Raw genomic sequence first — 17357 nt, 5'->3', positions numbered from 1 at the left:
TGGGGAGTATTGGAGGCTTAAGAAGAGAAAACTTGTATTTGAAATTAAATAGCTCTTACAATAAAATGGAACTTGAAAATTGATTTTTTTTTTAGTTTATTTTGATGTGAGTTTAGGACATAACCTCTTCTCCTCCGCCTCCCTCTCCTTCCACAGTTATAAACTATTCTTTTGGCTTTTTCTTCTTTTTATTTTCTTTACCTAACAAAAGTTGAATGGAGTGCTTGCATTTCGAATAGATTAGACCAGCTTTAGTAAGAAAGGGATTATTCTCTTTGTTGCTACTGATTTGTCCCCATCATTGTCATAATTACCTTTCCTCACAGAGGTGGTTAATTTCCTCAGTGCTCCCTTGGTGTATGTAGAATTCTAACAAACACCTAAAGATTTGATCCTGGAATAGATGAATTAAACATTCATGTATTTTTTTAAAGATGAAATTAAGAGAATTAGGGACAAAAAAATGTAGTGATTGGAGAGTTACACCATCGTATGTGATTTTTGTCATAGGGGATGGTGATGAATAGAAATTTCCTGTCTGTTAATTTGGGATTGTCTCTGTAGGAATGGATGATTGTGGTACCCTCTTCATAGTTCAGGGTGTCCCTAAACTCTTAGTGCTGTTTTAAGCTATTAAAACTTTGGACACCTTATTTTTAATATGCTTGTAAAAAAATGAAGTCAAAATGTAATTTTCCTTGTTGAGATTTGTTTAGTGATCTTCCAAACTCCATTTCCAAGTAGTTGTTATCTTTCTATTCAGGATATGGATATGGAAGCTAATGATAACATGTGGGGCATTCTTTTCCTTAAACTAAATTTCTCCATTCTACCACCTACTGCTTTCATTTCTCTCCTTCATCTATTCCTCTTTACTCTCCTGTACTTTATTTGCGCATAGGCCGCTTCCTTCAGAGCTACCTTAAAACTGTAATACAATACTGAGGATTATTGTCTCAGCAACTATTATCACTGGATTCAGCCCTTCCTTAAGTTTTAATCATGGCCTTTGTAAATGATTTGTAGATCCAGTGTTTGGAGATGAGGTTGGTGCCTGCATTACAAGTTTATCAGGTCTATTGAAAAAAAAGCACTATATGTATTGGGTATATAATTTGGACAACCATATAATTGAATGTGTGGAATGGCAAGGCTTTTAATAGTAGGGTTTTACTATACTGGTAGGGGGAAGGATGGAATGGGGACAGCAAAGTTTTACAGTTGTCTGAATATTGTGGTTACTGTTAGTATTTTTTAAAAGGGTCCATCAGTATATCATCTGCACAGATTATGATAATATTCTGTGTCAGACACCTCGCTTTTCCCTTTCCTGTGGTTCTTTGCACATGTTTTTTGTTAAATATATCTGAACTTCTTTTTTTCTTTTATAAAGACAGTTACTATTTTGAGATACTTTTTGACTGCACAAATCCTTTGTTCAAGTTTTTTAACATTCAATAAATTGTTGAGACCACATATTATAGATGCTGGTTGATTGAAGAAATCACACCAGAGTGTATATAAGGGATTGATTACTTCACAGTTTCTCAATTTTTGCTTTAATTTTTACAATGACTGTTGTGCATTTCCAGTTACATCCTATCGAAGGGCATTATAACTGATTCCAAATGGATTATCTGGTTTCTCAGCTCAAAGATTTATTGTGAAATTGAAGTCAGACTTCTATGCTCATTGTAAGAAACAAAGAAGTTAGCTCCCCTTTAATATTGTTTAAATATGTTAATGCCATTCATAGTTTAGTTTATTAATGCACGTTGGTATCCAGAGCTTATGCATTTTTTGTTTCTTTCTTAATGTACCTCCCTTTATATATCCTGGATTCCTTATTTTAACAACCATCAGGTCTTCATACATTCTTGCCTTCTCTGTCTCTCCATTAATGTCTGGGAAAAAGTCCAACATTTCTATTTTGCAATGATTTTCCATATTGTTGTTACTGGAATTACTGGAAATATTAACATGTCAGTATTTCTCAGTCTTGCTTTCTTTGCAAGATTTGGTGTATTGTGGTGTTTTTTGTCCTGCTGTCTGGAAGAAGGCAGAATTTTTGGTTTTTCACTTTTGGGGTAAGGGAAATAGTTTCTTAAAGTATGCCAGAATTTCTGACACTACTGGTTATTTATTGACTTAGCATTCTGCACTATACTAAATTTCGAGAACTACTGTAAAAAGGTAGGTGGTGGCAAATATTTGAAATAGATGCTTTTTTTTTTGCCTCGTGATAGTGCTGGGACACTGGAGCTCATTTGTCTGGTTTTAAGTTGTATTATGTTGAATGTGCTACTCTATAAACAGCTCGAAGAAGTCTCTTTAGAGAATCTCTTAAGAATTTTCTCCCACTTGGCATAAATTTTTAGCAGCAGCATCAATTAATCTTAGATTCTTATATTAAAAACTGAATTAAAAGCAATTTTTAAAATCACAGTAACTAGAAAGTGTGCAGAGTTCCATATTACTGCGATGAACCTTTTCTGTTTCCAAATTTATTTAAGTGCTTCTGAGTTTGGAAAAAGGAAGGTTGGAAACTTTTGGAAGCAAGACTATTAAAGTGTGTGTTTATGTGTGGATTATTAACCATTCTAATGACAATTCTTACATACTCTGTCTTGGCCTTTTCCCACAGATTGTGTACTTGCAAGAAGGTTATTGCTGTCTAGAGTTCCATGACTGTTGTGCCATGAGAGCATAGTAAGTACTGAATTTTAATCTAATTCTCATAAGTTAATTTGCAATGAAAAGCATTCTCATTTAATTTAATGTTTAAAGATTTCTTATTGGGGACACTAAAAAAAGAGAAATGTAAAACCTTTTTTATTTCATTTCTTTCTTTCTTTTTTTTTAAACTGGAAAAGAATCGGTGTGGTTATCTGCTGTTGAAGCCAGCATTTTCACAACTGATACACCATAGTGCCGATTAAATTAACTGTCTGTTAAATGGTGGATTGTTCAGGCTGTTCCTGGTAAATACTAATCTCCATTTTATTTTTAGCAAACCATCAGTTTTTCCCTGGGGAATGTGAGAGTAATTGTCAAAGCTAGGCAAAGTACTATTATTAAATCAAGTTGCCACAGCAGGTGTTGGATGGTATCCCCTTCAGTCTTAACAGTTAGCAACTAGTGGTTTTATATTTGAATATGTGAGAATAAAATATAATAGGCTTGGATTTTTTTCTGCTGTAAGGAAGGTTTTGCCTATTAGCTGAGCCATTTTAATTATGACCCTTCATAGTTTTCTCTTTACAGTAGTTGCTTTGTGGAAAGATGGGAATTTGGCAAGTAGTAGAGCTGGCTGACACTGAATATATTGTGTCACACTTCCTAAAACCATAGTCATGAAAGAGTTTTGTGTGATATGGTAGAATTTCTGGATCATTGAAGGAGACTTTGGGTTTGTCCTTAAGGTTTCTGTGTCAAAAGATAATATATCATTAAGCTTCCTGGAGATCTGAAATAAAATGTCTGATCTTTTAAAAAGGCCATCGAGTTTGAAGTAATATGGTTAAAAGGTTACTTTTGTTTCATTTTTTCCATCTCTTATTGCTAATTGACTAAAGTTTCTTATTTTCATATCATTTGTTCTGTGCATCAGTCTGTAAAATAAAAAAAAAAGGGATATTATATGGTAATGAAATTACCAATTGTTAGAAATACTGTTTTTGGAAATATTACCTATTAACAACTATATCAGATGGAACTATCTTGTGTGGGTGGTGGTTGACTGGACGTGGGAAGTGGGCTGCTCTTGCCAGGGACTCTCCAGAGTTCACTGTCCATTGGCATTGTGGATGTTTGGCTGTCATCTTCAGGGACTTTCATTTGGATGGCAGATACTACTAACATTTCCTTTGATCACAACAGTGCTTACACACACACACACACACACACACCCATGGGTGAAGGAGATAATGGGGAAAGGAATAAGCATTTATATAGTTACTGCCTGCTGTGTGCCAGGTACTGTGTTAAGCACTTTACAAATATCTCGTTTGAATCTCACAACAGCCCTGTGAGGTAAATGCTGTTATTATCCCCATTTTATAGTTGAGGAAACTGAGGCAAACAGCAGTTAAACAAGTTGCCAAGGGTCACACAGCAAGTAAATGTCTGAGGCTGGATTTGAACTCAAGTCTTCCTACTCCAGGCATAGAGCTCTATCTGTGGCACCTAGTGGTCTCATATATATGCATCTCTTCCTCCTATGTATAAACAGATACATACATGTCAAAGTTACACATTTTTAGAATTATTACTATTTTTATTCCCTTTGACCACTATTTCAGTTACAGTTTTGCTTTGACATCTTTTTTGGTTTTTTGATTTCTAACTAGCCACTCACTGTGGCTTCTCTTAACTCTGGAACTTCCTACCTCCTTTCTGCTACACTCTCTCATTGTGAAAAATATATCTGAATTTTCAGGTTCATCAGAAAGTCAGTGGGATCAAAAATAGGGGTCAGATTTTATCTGGCTGCCATTGTTTTTCCTGCTATATTTCCATGGAGGAAGAAAGTGAGAAAGAAGCCATAAATAGCAAGAGAACCTTTCCATTCCTCTGCTTCTGAGAGTGAGAGATTAGGCCTTTGGTCTTCATTCTGTACAGCCCAACTTGTGAACTCAACTGTAAAATGGGGAAAGCACTTACCTCGAAGCATTGTAATGAAGATCACATGAGATAATGCCTGCAAAAGTCTTTATTTAGCATGGTGCCTAGTACATGGGCACATAGTTGGTGCAGTGTAAATGCTCTGGCCCTTCCCTTCCCTTCCCCTTTTGCATGCTTGAATACATGATCTTGTCATTTATTTTGAGAATGATAAAATACATTGTTTTGCTTCTTTTTTTTTTGGTTTTGTTCCAACCAGAACTGCTCAAATATCTCTTACTTCTGTCTTTCATTTTCTTCTTCCACTGTAGGGGAAAAAAACCCTTTATTACTTATTTACTTAATCACCCCAGTCTGAACCAATATGATTCACTTTAGACTATTGGATACTGTTATTGACAGGGTTTTCATAAATTATTTTGGCCATATCCTGCCAAAACTTTGTACCTAATGAAATGGCTCTAACTCCAATTTAGATCATGTTCAAGGACTGTCTTGTTATAGTCTTCGTAGTGAATTTTCTGGTTTAAAAAAATAATTTTAAAAGTACTTTCAACCACTTTTGATTGTCAGAACTACATTAGCACCACATTCCAATGTATAGGAACAAATGTGTATGACATAGATACATATGTATATAATATTCTTGCACTGTGTGTGTGTATACATGTATTTATGAAATTTATGTTTTACATGGTAGCATATGAAATAATCACTTTTAATATTGATTATAATGAGTATTTTAAATATGAATGATCCTAAAAATCATAATCATTCAGTTGACTAAATTCAGAGGTAATAGTGACTCATATTTTTGAAGTCAAGTGAAGCCTAATGCCCTAAAAGAGAAATGATGAAATGAAAACTTCAAATTAGAATTGTTTTATTTAACTTCATTGTTCTTCTAAATTCAAGGAATTTAGATTCCTTGTTCTTGTCTTTTTTAAAAAATATTTTTCTGTTATTATGAACATGATAAACATTTGCATATAAGGAAAAAAAGTTATACACAGAACAGCATATCTGTTATGTACAGCTTATTTAAATATATAACAAATTCACAGCAAGTTCTAAAACTGTCCTGCTGTCTGTCTTTCTCTGAACTTCCTCCTCTTTTCTGTGCATTTTCAAACTATTACATTGGTGCTTTTTTTCTTTCTTTTTCTTGGCATCATTATTACTAGCCCTTTCCCCCACTCCTCCTACTCTTCTCTTTCTCTCCCTGTAAAGCCCTCCCTTGTGACAGAGAAGCAAAGTTAACCAAGTGAATCTTACTTATTAGCCCAAACTGAAAATGTATGTCTCATTCTGTACCTTCAATCCATCACCTTTCCATTAAGAGATGGCAAACGTGTTTACTCAGATCTGCTTGGAGAAGTGACTGGTCACTGCATCCATCCTACTTCTTTAGTCTTTCAGAGTTGTTTTCCTTTGTGGTGTTAAACATTTTTAACATTTTTTTTAAAACAATTTTTAACATTGTATAACAACTTTACAATTTATATTGTTTAGGTATCCGGAGTTTTGATTCATATCTTCTACAGATGCTTTGATGTAGCCCAGAGTTAAAACATAAAATAAGGCAATGAAAATAAAAATGGAACAAAATGTAGTTTAAAAGGAGTGAAGAAATAAATGTATTAAGTCCTTGAGATGAGGTAGTTCCTGCTGTTGAGCATTTAATTTAGCCTTTTGATTTCTTAGTGGCTGGGTCAGAAATGGTGTTATTCTTTATACTTGATGAGAAGGAAAGAAATATTTGTTGGTCAGGAGATATAAACCTCTTCTGGACATTGTTTCTAGGAGTCAGAGAGAGAGAAGGAAAGAGAGTGTGTCCATGTAATAGACACTGGGTAGTTATCTTCCACTAGACCTTTTGCAAAACTTAGGAAAATGTTCTTCAAATTGACACTTCTTATCTAGCCCCTTACCTAGGATGTGTGATTAAGTTGTAGCTCAAAGGCTACAAAGTGGATAACTAAGCTAGTACTTAATCTGGGTGCTCTATCTGAATATAAGGATACAAAATAGCTTAGAGTAAGAGAAGCAGTAAAATGGTGTAGGCAAAGGATAAGCCATGGAGTCAACAAGGCCTGGATTTTTAAGACCTTTCGCTAACACTTGCTAGTCCTGTGACTGTGTACAAATCATTTCTTACTGTCCCAGGAAGCTCAAGAAGACCTCAATTATCAAACAAGCTGCTGATCTACATTTGTGGAGGTAATCTCCATCCTGAGAGTTCCCCACCAATTGAACAGTAAAGTCGCTGGTTTCCTGACCCTGCCAACCCTCACTCCCCCAGTAGTGGAGAACTTTGAGCGATGGATAGATATTTACCAAACTTCAGATATCTCAAATGAGCTCATAGAACAAGGTGAATTAGTCTGTGGTTAAATTATGTGGCTAAGACCTGCCAATATTGTTTGTTATTGATTAAAGATCTTAGTCATTGTAATAGATATTCAGTAGACAGTTGACATTCTTTTGTGAAACTTCCTTATCTAAGTTTGTATTCTTTTCTAATCTGATACCACACCTCTCATTCCCCAACCAAAATAAATTTAAAATATTTTTGTATCCTTTTTTTTTTACCTCAGAGTTTCTGTCATAAAATATGGAAAAAACAATTGTGTAACATAGTACAGGAAGCTATCTTTTACAAAATGAACTTTCATATATTCACATGGAAATAGATTTCACTTCCTGGTCAAAGGGGAAAAAATTCTAATGTTGCAATTGAGTTTTAAAAAAGTGTTTTCAAAAAAAAATAAAAGTTTTCCTTCAAAGCTTGTCACAATATTACTGTTTTAACAGCTTTTATGTTTTTGTATCTCTAACTGAGCTTCCTAGACAAATGTTGCAAAACCTTGGGCATTGTGATTTTTTGTTTGAGCCCAGTGTTCTTTAGGGAGAGGGACGGAAGTAGGAGGCAGGTTAACATAGTAGTAGATAGAAATCCTCCCACTGACCCATACTACCTATGTAACTGTATGCAAGTCATAACCTCTCAGTGGCCTAGGCAATTCCAAAACTGTACATTGCTAATACATATGTGCTAATCTTTGTTGTTAGATCTAGCAGAAAGACATTCTGTACTTAATATTTGAAAATCATGACTTTCCTATGTAAGCATTTTATTACTTCATGAAAAGACTGAATGACTTTTGTAATTAGTAGGTAACAGTTTTTAAATCTTAGAGTATGAAAGAAGTTGAGGGATACCCATTTATTCATCAGGCTAATTCTTAAAGCTTCTTTTAACCTTTCTTGACAGTATTGAATGCCATTTCATTTGTCAGCGCTAACAGAGACAGCAAGGAATATACACTGACTAAAATAGCACCCCCTATATCTCCACCCCGTCCCCCCACCCCGAACTCTTAGTGAAAACATTGCTAAAAATGGAAGAGGCAGCATATTATAGTGGATAGAGCTGTTTTCAGAGCCAGGAAACTTGGTGTTTAAATTCTACTCTGACACTGTCTGTGTGACCTTGGGTCACTCAAATAACCTCTCAGTATCCTAGCATACCCTCTGAGACTCTAAAGCTATATATTTTAGAGAAGGTGCTGACCTGTGTTGGAAAGGGAGAGTTTCCTCATCTCTGAGTTTTCTACCAGTGAAATCCCAGTTCTAGTCCTTGTCCCTCTCTCTGTTGGTGGGGGAAAAAAATTATTGTTCTTGTGATAAAAGTTGCTTTTGAAAGTTGAATGATTTAAAAAAAAAGTCAACAAACTGACATCACTCTATTTTTGTTTTCATGGAATGAGCTCTTCAAATTTGTTTTCCTTACAAGGACAGAGGGGCTTGGTGTGTTTGGTTATTTTGTTACCCTCAAAATGAAATAAAACACATCATGGGAGATTGGAAATTCACTTAACCTTCTGGGTCAGCCCATCTCTCAAATGTATAATTAGGCATTGTTCCCTGCACCCTTGCTGACTTGAAAGTGCTGGCTTATTCGCCATTTAGCCAGAGCAAATGACCTAAATCAAATCAAACTCTGGAATGCTATTTGGACCTTTTCTACTTATTTCCTATTCTGACTGGGGGATTAAGTAATTTTTTTTAAAATTTGATAGTCTTAGAGGATAGAATAAGAAAACAACATAATTCCAAAAATTATTACATTTCTTTGTTATATGGCTAGATAAAAATAAAATCTGGTGAGTAGTATGATTAGGTCATTATTTCCCTATGGTATTTCAAAACTTCAGAGACAGTGTGGCATAGCATATGGAGGACAGGTTTAGAGGAAGTTATGGGTTCAGGTCCTGACTGACACATCCTTGTGTTACCATGAATAAATAACTTAACTTTGCAGTGACTTATGTTATTCTGCAGGTACAAATTAGAGATGAGCTGCAGATCTGCATTGGTAGAGGGAGTTTCTACCCTAGAATTACCCCACTCCAATCATATGTGTAGACCCTCATGCTTACTCCACAACATGGTAACTGTATTATTCATATATGTAAAGGCACTTTTGTGTTTCTGTGGGTAAAGTATTCATCAGACTACTAGTAATTAGGTTGCTCAGAAGGTAGGGGTAGGGTATGGCAAAGACCATAATCAAAATCTTTTCAGCATGGTAGATCTTGTAGAGCTTTTGCTTCTCTAGCATAATCTTTTGAATACTCATTGGCTACTTCACACTTAGGGCAGCTAAATGGTTCAGTGGAGATAGAACACTGGGCTTAGAGTCAGGAGGACCTGAGTGCAAATTTGGCCTCAGATACTTCCTAACTGTGTGACTCTGGGCAAGTCACTTAACCCTGTTGGCCTCAGTTTCCTCATCTGTAAAACAGGCTGGAGAAGGAAATGGCAAACCACTTCATTATCTTTGCCAAGGAAACTCCAGATGGGGCCATGAAGAGTCAGACAGGTTGGATGAAAAACAACTGAGCATACGTACTTCATACTTATAGTGAGACAGAAGAGAAATGCAAATCAAAATGATCCTGTGATTTCCCTTCATTTATTTATTTTTGTGAGGAGCATCTATTTTAATATCGGAAGTAATGGAAATTTATAGAGTCAACCTAAGTGTATACCCACAGAAGCATTAAAAGGAAAATTGAGACTTATGGCCAATGTTTGGAGGAGTTGCTGGTTATGATTGTTTTTTTTTCTTTTAAAAATATATTTTTATTTATTTTGTAAAATATTTCTCTAATACGCATAAAAAACATTTTAAAAAAATTTTGAGTTCCAAATTCTCTTCCTCTTTTTTATTCCTCCTCTTGAGAAGGCAAGCAATATGATATCGATTGTACTTATGAAATCATGGAAAACATTTCCATGTTGCAAAAGAAAACACACACAAAACCCCAAGAAAACAAAAAAAATTTAAATATACTTTAATGTGTACTCAAAGTTCATCACTTCTCTCTCTGAAGATGGGTAGCATCTTTCATCATGGGTACTTTGGATTTTTCTTGGATCATTATTTTGATAGAGTAAGTTTCACAGTTGATTGTCCTTAAAATATTGCTATTACTTTGTACCGTGGTCTTTTATACTACAACTTGTTTGGTCAGAGGCTTCCCCTCGATTTCCAGTTCTTTGCCAATATAAAAAAATGCTGCTATATTTTTGTACATATAAGTTCTTTCCCTTTCTCTTTGATCTCTTTGGGATAGGGAACAATAATGGTGTTGCTAGGTCAAAGGGTATGCACAGTTTTATAGCCCTTTGGGCACAGTTCCAAATTGCTCTCCACAATGTTTTAATCAATTCACACCTCTACCAACAATGATTTTAGTGTCTCAATTTTTTCACATCCCCTCTAGCATTTATCATTTTTCTTTTCTGTCTTGTTAGCTAATCTGATAGGTGAGATAGTTTCTCTGAGTTGTTTTAATTTGCATTTCTTTAATCAGTAATGATTTAGAGCATTTTTTCTTGTGAGTGTAGATAGCTTTGATTTCTTCTTCTGAAAACTGCCCGTTTCATATCATTTGACCACTTATCATTTGGGGAATGGCTCTTATATTTATAAATTTGCTCATTTCCTTATATATTTAAGACAAGAGGCCTTTATCAAAGAAACTGCTATAAAACTTTCCCCCCTAGTTTCCTATTTTCCTTTTAATTTTGGATGCATTAGTTTTGTTTGTGCAAAAGATTTTAATTTCATGTGATAAAAAATTATCTATTTCCCATGTTCTTCTCTGTATCTTTTTTTGATCATGAACTCTTCCCTTATTCATAGATCTGATAGATGCTCCTCTAATTTACTCATGATATCACCCTTTATATCTAAGTCCTTTATCCATTTTGACCATATCTTGTTATGTGGTGTGAGACGTTGGTCTATGCCTAGTTTCTTCCAAACTGCTTTCCAGTTTTCCTGGTAATTTTTGTCAAATGAGAGTTCCTATCCCAAAAGCTTGGTACTTTGGGTTTATGAAACACTAAATTACTATGTTCCTTTACTATTATATATTGTGTACCTAATCTATTCCATTGATCCACCACTCTCTTACTTAGCCAGTACCAGATTGTTTTCATGATTACTGCTTTGTAACATAATTTGAAATCTGGTACTGCCACTTCATACTTTTTATGGATGGACAATAAACCAGCCTCATAAATGAACAGAAGGAAAGTGGGCTGGATTTCTTTTGGGAAATTGTGCAGCACTTATTTTCAAATAAAATTTTATTTTTATCTTTTGTTTTAACATTGCTTAAAATTTCCTCCATAACTTTCCTCCCCCATCCCAGTCATCTTTTATAACAATATCATTTTTAAAAAGAGGAATAAGAAAAAATATCATATTTATGTATCCCAATAGATCATCACACACTTTGGTTTTTAATTCTTTGCTATCACAGAAAGTGCTGCCAGAGATATTTTGGTGCATATGGGAACTTTAATCTTATCAGTGAACTTCTTAGAGTAGAAGCTTAGTAATAGAATCTTTGGGTCAAAATGTATGAGCATTTTAATTATTTTATTTGCATAACTCCAGATTGTTTTCCAGAATAGTTATGCTGATTCATAACTGCACCAATAATACACTTGTATTCCTATCTTCCCATTACCCCTCCAACATTGACTATTACTTCTTTTGTCATCTTTGCCTTTTTTAAGTTTGGCTTGAAGCCTCAGGACTGTTTTGATGAGCATTTCTCTCATTATTAATGATTTAGAACATTCTCTCCTGTGGTTGTTAATGATTTGCTATTTTTTTGAGAACTATTTGTTCTTATCTTATGATTTCTATTCGTGTGTATACATATTTTTTGGGGGGGGCAATTGGAATTAAGTGACTCATATGAGTCACACAGCTAGTGAGTGTCTGAGGCTGGATTTGAACTCAGGTCTTTGTGTCTTCAGGGCTGGTGCTCTAGTGTATGTGTACTCTGTTTGTTAGTTTTTCATATATTTGCCATACCAAGTCCTTATCTAAGAAATTTGGTACAAAGATTTTTTTTCCCTCATTTGAGATCTGGTTTTAGGCACATGCCCTCACTGTTACAAATGAGTAGCCTTCATAGCTGCAGGAAAATTCTTGAAGGGGCTTTCTGCTTCTCAAGACACACTCATATGAGGCTCTGAGGAGGGAAAAAGTGGAAGTTGGCTCTGGCAGCTGGCCTCAGTGCTGGAACTACCATGGGAGAGGTTCCACGGCAGCCAATCAGAAGCCTCTATTTGCACATGTCTTCTATCATGGGGCCCCTAGAAAAGGGGGTAGGACACATGCCACCAAAAGGAACTCAGCTTTAGAGATAAGACATGTGCTCTGAATTCTTTACCGTGACACATGCAATACCACAAGAGGCCCAGTTTCAGGCGCATTTTGTAGTAGGGATGGCATTTCTAGGCTTGTAGGCAGAAGATGTGTTTCTGGAGCTAAATATTTTGTCCTTTTTTGGTATTTTTGTAGCTTTTATTTCTGAGCGCATATATATATATATATATATATATATATATATATATATATATATATATATATATATATATACATGTGTTTTGATCATATATTTTTTTAAACAATGCTGTCTTAGAGGCTCAAAATAACTTTGTATGCCACAGCCCTGCTAGTGTTCATCATGTACCTTTTATGTTTTTATCCTTGGTAGTAATGTTTTTGGTTAGTGGTGATACATTTCATCCAGTTGGCCAATGATGGCCTGTAAGATTTCTTGTCATAAAGCCATGATGGTATAAATAGGATAAATGATGAATGCTTTGTCCTACATGCTTTCTCTCAAGTAAAGAGCTGTTAAAACTGTTTTAAAGGAAGTCTGCATTTTGTGGTGTCCCATAGTTTTTGAATAGTAATCTTTTTAGCATGAAAGTATATTGAAAGCCCCATCCATAGAGGAAATGTAGACTTAATATTTTTCAAAATTGATTCTTTCCTTCTTTTTTTTTAAACTTTGTCCCTTTCTACTGCTTCTCTCTCTTAAAAAAGTCTTCTGTTATAACAAGTATAGTCATTTAAAAGAAATGCATACATTGGCCATGTCTGAGAATAAATGTATTATTCTACATCTTTAGTTCAATATCTCTCATCAGAGAGAAAAGCATTGGCATTGGTCTACTGAAGGTCCTGATTGGTCCCTGCAATGATTAGAGTTCTGAAGTCTTTTCATTATTGTAATCTGTCTACATTGTTCTGATTTTGCTTGTTTTGCTCAGCCATCATAGAGAAGTGCACAGAAGGTTTTTTCCAGATGTCCTCATACAACCCTGCAAGCATGTATTCCCTTTGGACTTCCCTCTCCTCTCAGAGAAAGTAAGTAGCTTTTCAGTAGAACTCCACTATGTGTCTACACACTCTGTATGCATGCACATGCGCTACTCTTCACAAGTTTCTCTGAACTTCCATAGGCATAATTTCTGAAGTTGCAAAAACATTAGATCACATCTACACATGATAGTTTGTTTGGTCATTCCTCTGATTCATGTCACCCAGTTAGATGAGCATAACTGAAGCAAGGAAGGCTCCCTGGAGAAACAGGATGCAGCATGTGCCAGGACAATCACACCACTACCTTCTCTCCTCAGACCCGTGGGAGAAAGCCCAGGGCCCTAGACTAAGAGTTATTGGAATAAGAGTGCTTTCCAGGCCACCTTTTGGCCTGGCCCTGATGGAGCTTTATTTTGGAGAGCATCCCTTGTGGAGAAGGGGTTTGTCATCCCAGATACAGCCAACACCAGCTGGTGACCAGGGGCAGATAAGTAAGCTTAAGAGTCTCGGGTATAGCAGCATCCTATTCCTGACCCCAGACGACCAACTTTGTCTCCAGCTCTTTCCCAAAGCTGTGGTCCAGGGAAACCACTCTCACGGAGGTGGAACTGGGCAACTTCCCCTGCAGGTGTTGCAACACCCTCTGAAGGTCCGTGAAAGCAAACCCATTCCCACAAAGGAAGTCCTTGGTGTTGTTAAATGGTTCAATATCAGAAAGGGATTATAATCGTTTTTAAAATGGAGATGATCTTCACCTCAACTTTACTAGCATTTGTTAAGCATCTGCTATGTGTATACCCTGTGGTAAGCAGTGACACAAGGAAACACCCTTCTCTGCCCAGGCGACAGAGAAGAAACAATTGCCCTCATTGTACCCTGAGGACTTCTGGGCCTTTATATTTGATTTAGCGCATACAGATTTACAGCCTGGGGTTTTCCCTCTCTTAGAATTTAGAATGTAAGCTCTTTGAGGAGAGTTACTTACTGCCTTAAATTTCTATTTGCATTTCCAGTGCTTAGCATAGTGTTAAATATCTAATAAATTGTTTTGCATCTGTTCATTCAACCACTTTGTTTCCACTTCTTTTCTATTATCGAAATAATGCTACTCTTCCCACTGTAAATTATTTTTGTTCATATGAGATGTTTTCCCCTCTCTGCCCTCTTTTAACTAGACTCTGTGTTTAGTACTGATATACCTGGATTAAATGTATGTACAATTCAGTAACTTTTTGGACATGATTTCATATTGTTTCTTAAAGTGATTCAGTCAGTTCACAAGCTCCACCAGCCATTTCATTCATGTGCTTTGCAGCATTGGCCATCTTCATCTTTTTTTATCTTTGTCACTTTGGTGGGTTTGAGGTGATAAAATTTTTTTTGGTACTTATTATTAGTGATTTAGAATTGATAATTTCATTTCTTCTAAAAACTTTTCACCTCTTTTGTCCGCTTATCCCTTAGAGAATGACTCATTGTTTTATGTGTTTCATTTTTTTCATGTACATTGGCTATCAGACTTTTGTCAGCAATATTTGCCGTAAAGGTTTTTTCCCTAATTGCTTTTCTTTTAAGTCTAGCTGCATTGATTCTGTTCGTGCAAAATCTTTAAAATTTTAAAGTAATAGAAAAGGTCTATTTTATGTTCTGTGATCCTGTCTATTTTTTATTTCCTTAAGTATTTAGCCATAGTTGTACACAGTACGTGAAAAGGAAGCTTTTCAAAGGCATGCTTTTAAGAATGGCTGATGTTAATATTAATGAAGATTATTTTTTTTAAAAGAATCTTTAGTTCTATGACAATAGTCTTAGATTTTTAAAATTTTTTAAAGCTCATTTTTGAATTATTTTAGAAAATCAAAACTTAATCTCTGACTTATTTCATAGTCTACTTGGAAGATGTTCAGTAATTTTAAAAATTGTGATATTTGAATGCATTCTTAGATTTAAATTTTAAAATGATATTTTTATACTTTGCCAAATATCTTGAAGAGATAAAATGTGCATTTTAAGCAACAGTGATAGATAATGAATAGTAGTTTAGCAGATTCTTTAGGGCCCCAGGCCTTTGACAGTGCTTTGAATATAATAGAAACTTAAATATTTGCTGAATTGATTTTTTTTTTCAGTGTAAACTCTCTCATTAACGTTCAGCAATGCTGGACTGCAGGGTTTTTTAAAATAATTTTTTTTAGCCTTTCATTGATGTCTTTATTGAGCATTTATGTTTTTTGTGATTAGTACTGACTTTTTTCATGAAATTTACCATATGTATCTAAAAAAAAGTAACATCAAATGGTCACATTAAATCATAGGTCATAAGTTTAAGCTAGAAAAGACCTCAGAAATCATCTAATTCAATTTTTCTCTTTCATATAAACTGGTTTATAGAGTTTAAGTGATTTATCTAGGGTCACAGATAAGTGATAGAACTAAGATAAGAATTCAGAGCCTGTGACTCTAAATCCATCGCCATTTCTACTGCATCACAGTGGTATGTCTTCTGTTTGGATATTTGTAACTTACGCTTTTATGATACTTTAAAAATAGTTCCTAGATTCTTCTGTTGAAAAATTTTTTTTGATGATTTGTAACTGCTGTAGTAACTTACTGACAGCGTGATTCAGCCTTAAATTTGATGGTCCCAAGTAATATCATCATCATATAATTTAATTTCTTCCTTGACGCTATTGAATACTGCCATGTTTCTTCCATTTCTTTCCAGTCCCTCATTTGTTCTTTTCAGTCAGCTCCCCAGCTCTTCCTTTCTCTTACATCTGGTGAACTCTGTCTAAAGGGAGCTAGGTAGCACAGTGAATAGAGCAAGGAATTTGGAATTAATAATACCTGAGTTCAAATCCTGCCTCAGACACTTACTAGTTGTGTGACCCTGGCCAAAACACTTAACCTCTCAGCCTCAGTTTTCCCATCTGTAAAATAGAGATAGTAATAATACCTCAGAGTTGTTTTGAGGATCAAATAAGTTAGCATATGTTAAGCACTTTGCAAACCTTAAAGCGTTATATAAGACAGGATTGCTAAACTAATAATGAAAGAAATTATCTCAGTTTTAGCAAAACTTTTAACGAAACATCATATATTATTCTTTTGGAAGAGATGGAAATATGTGGACTAGGTGATAATGCATGTGACTAAATATTTCAGTGTTTGAATCGAATGGATTCAAACTAGTTGGGTGGCTAGTTGCTGTTGACAGTTTAGTATAAACATGGTAGAAGATGTCTAGTGGAGAATTGAGGACCCTAGGGATTTGTTTTTGTTCCTGTGCTGTTTGAAGTTTTTATCATTGACTTGAATAAAGGTAAAATTGACTTTCTCATCAAATCTGCAGGTGACAGATCTATGAGAGAGACGTAACACATTGAATGACAGTATCTAAAAAGATCTTGGTAGGCTATAGCATTGAGCTTAATCTAATAGGTGACTAAGTTCAGTGGGAGTAAGTGTAAAATCTTAAACCTCAGTTAGCCTGAAAAATATCTTGGAGCATTAGAGTATAGTCACAATAAGTCGTCAGTGCCAGTCAGTCACCAACAAGCATTTAAGTGTTCACTATGTGCTGGGAATGCAGATACAGGCAGAAAGTCAGTGCCTGCTCTCAAGGAGTTTACCTTCTAATGGGGGAAGAGAACACATAGAGTGGATTGGAAAAAGGGGTGGGGAGAGGGAAGGGAGTGGCACAAGGGCATGGCAGAGAAAGTCCAGAGAATCAGGATCCTGGAGAGAAATGAAGACATGACAGGCCTTGGCCTTCTCTTTAAAATGGAGGTTCTGGTACGAACCAGCCAACCATAGGAAGAGGCCTTAGGGCAGGAGGGTACTTGCAGTGTGTGAAGTCCAGGGATGATGTGAGCTTCCAGGGCAAAAAGATTTCTGGGACAAGGTAGAGAGTGACTGGGAGACTCAGAAGTGCAGCCTGGACCATGTGATGTGGCCGCCCACAAAGCTTATGTGATCCTGGTCTATAGTGAAAGAGGCTTTGAAGAATAGTGAGGTCATTGTCCCACCA

General features: G+C 35.5%; 1 protein-coding gene across 1 annotated transcript in view; it reads left to right on the top strand.

The window, feature by feature from the left end:
• Positions 1-17357, top strand: part of SIPA1L1 (signal induced proliferation associated 1 like 1) — a 356976-nt gene that overhangs the window by 159555 nt on the left and 180064 nt on the right. Inside the window, 2 exon segments of the mRNA XM_020986377.2 lie at positions 2645-2709; positions 13276-13372. The gene's annotated coding sequence lies outside the window, so the exon portion shown is untranslated.

This window comes from Phascolarctos cinereus, unplaced genomic scaffold (assembly GCF_003287225.1).
Source record: "Phascolarctos cinereus isolate Bilbo 61053 unplaced genomic scaffold, phaCin_HiC Scaffold_3;HRSCAF=262, whole genome shotgun sequence".
NCBI classification, from domain to species: domain Eukaryota; kingdom Metazoa; phylum Chordata; class Mammalia; order Diprotodontia; family Phascolarctidae; genus Phascolarctos; species Phascolarctos cinereus.
The sequence above is the reverse complement of the archived record's forward strand: the minus strand, read 5'-3'. Positions and strand labels throughout refer to the sequence as shown.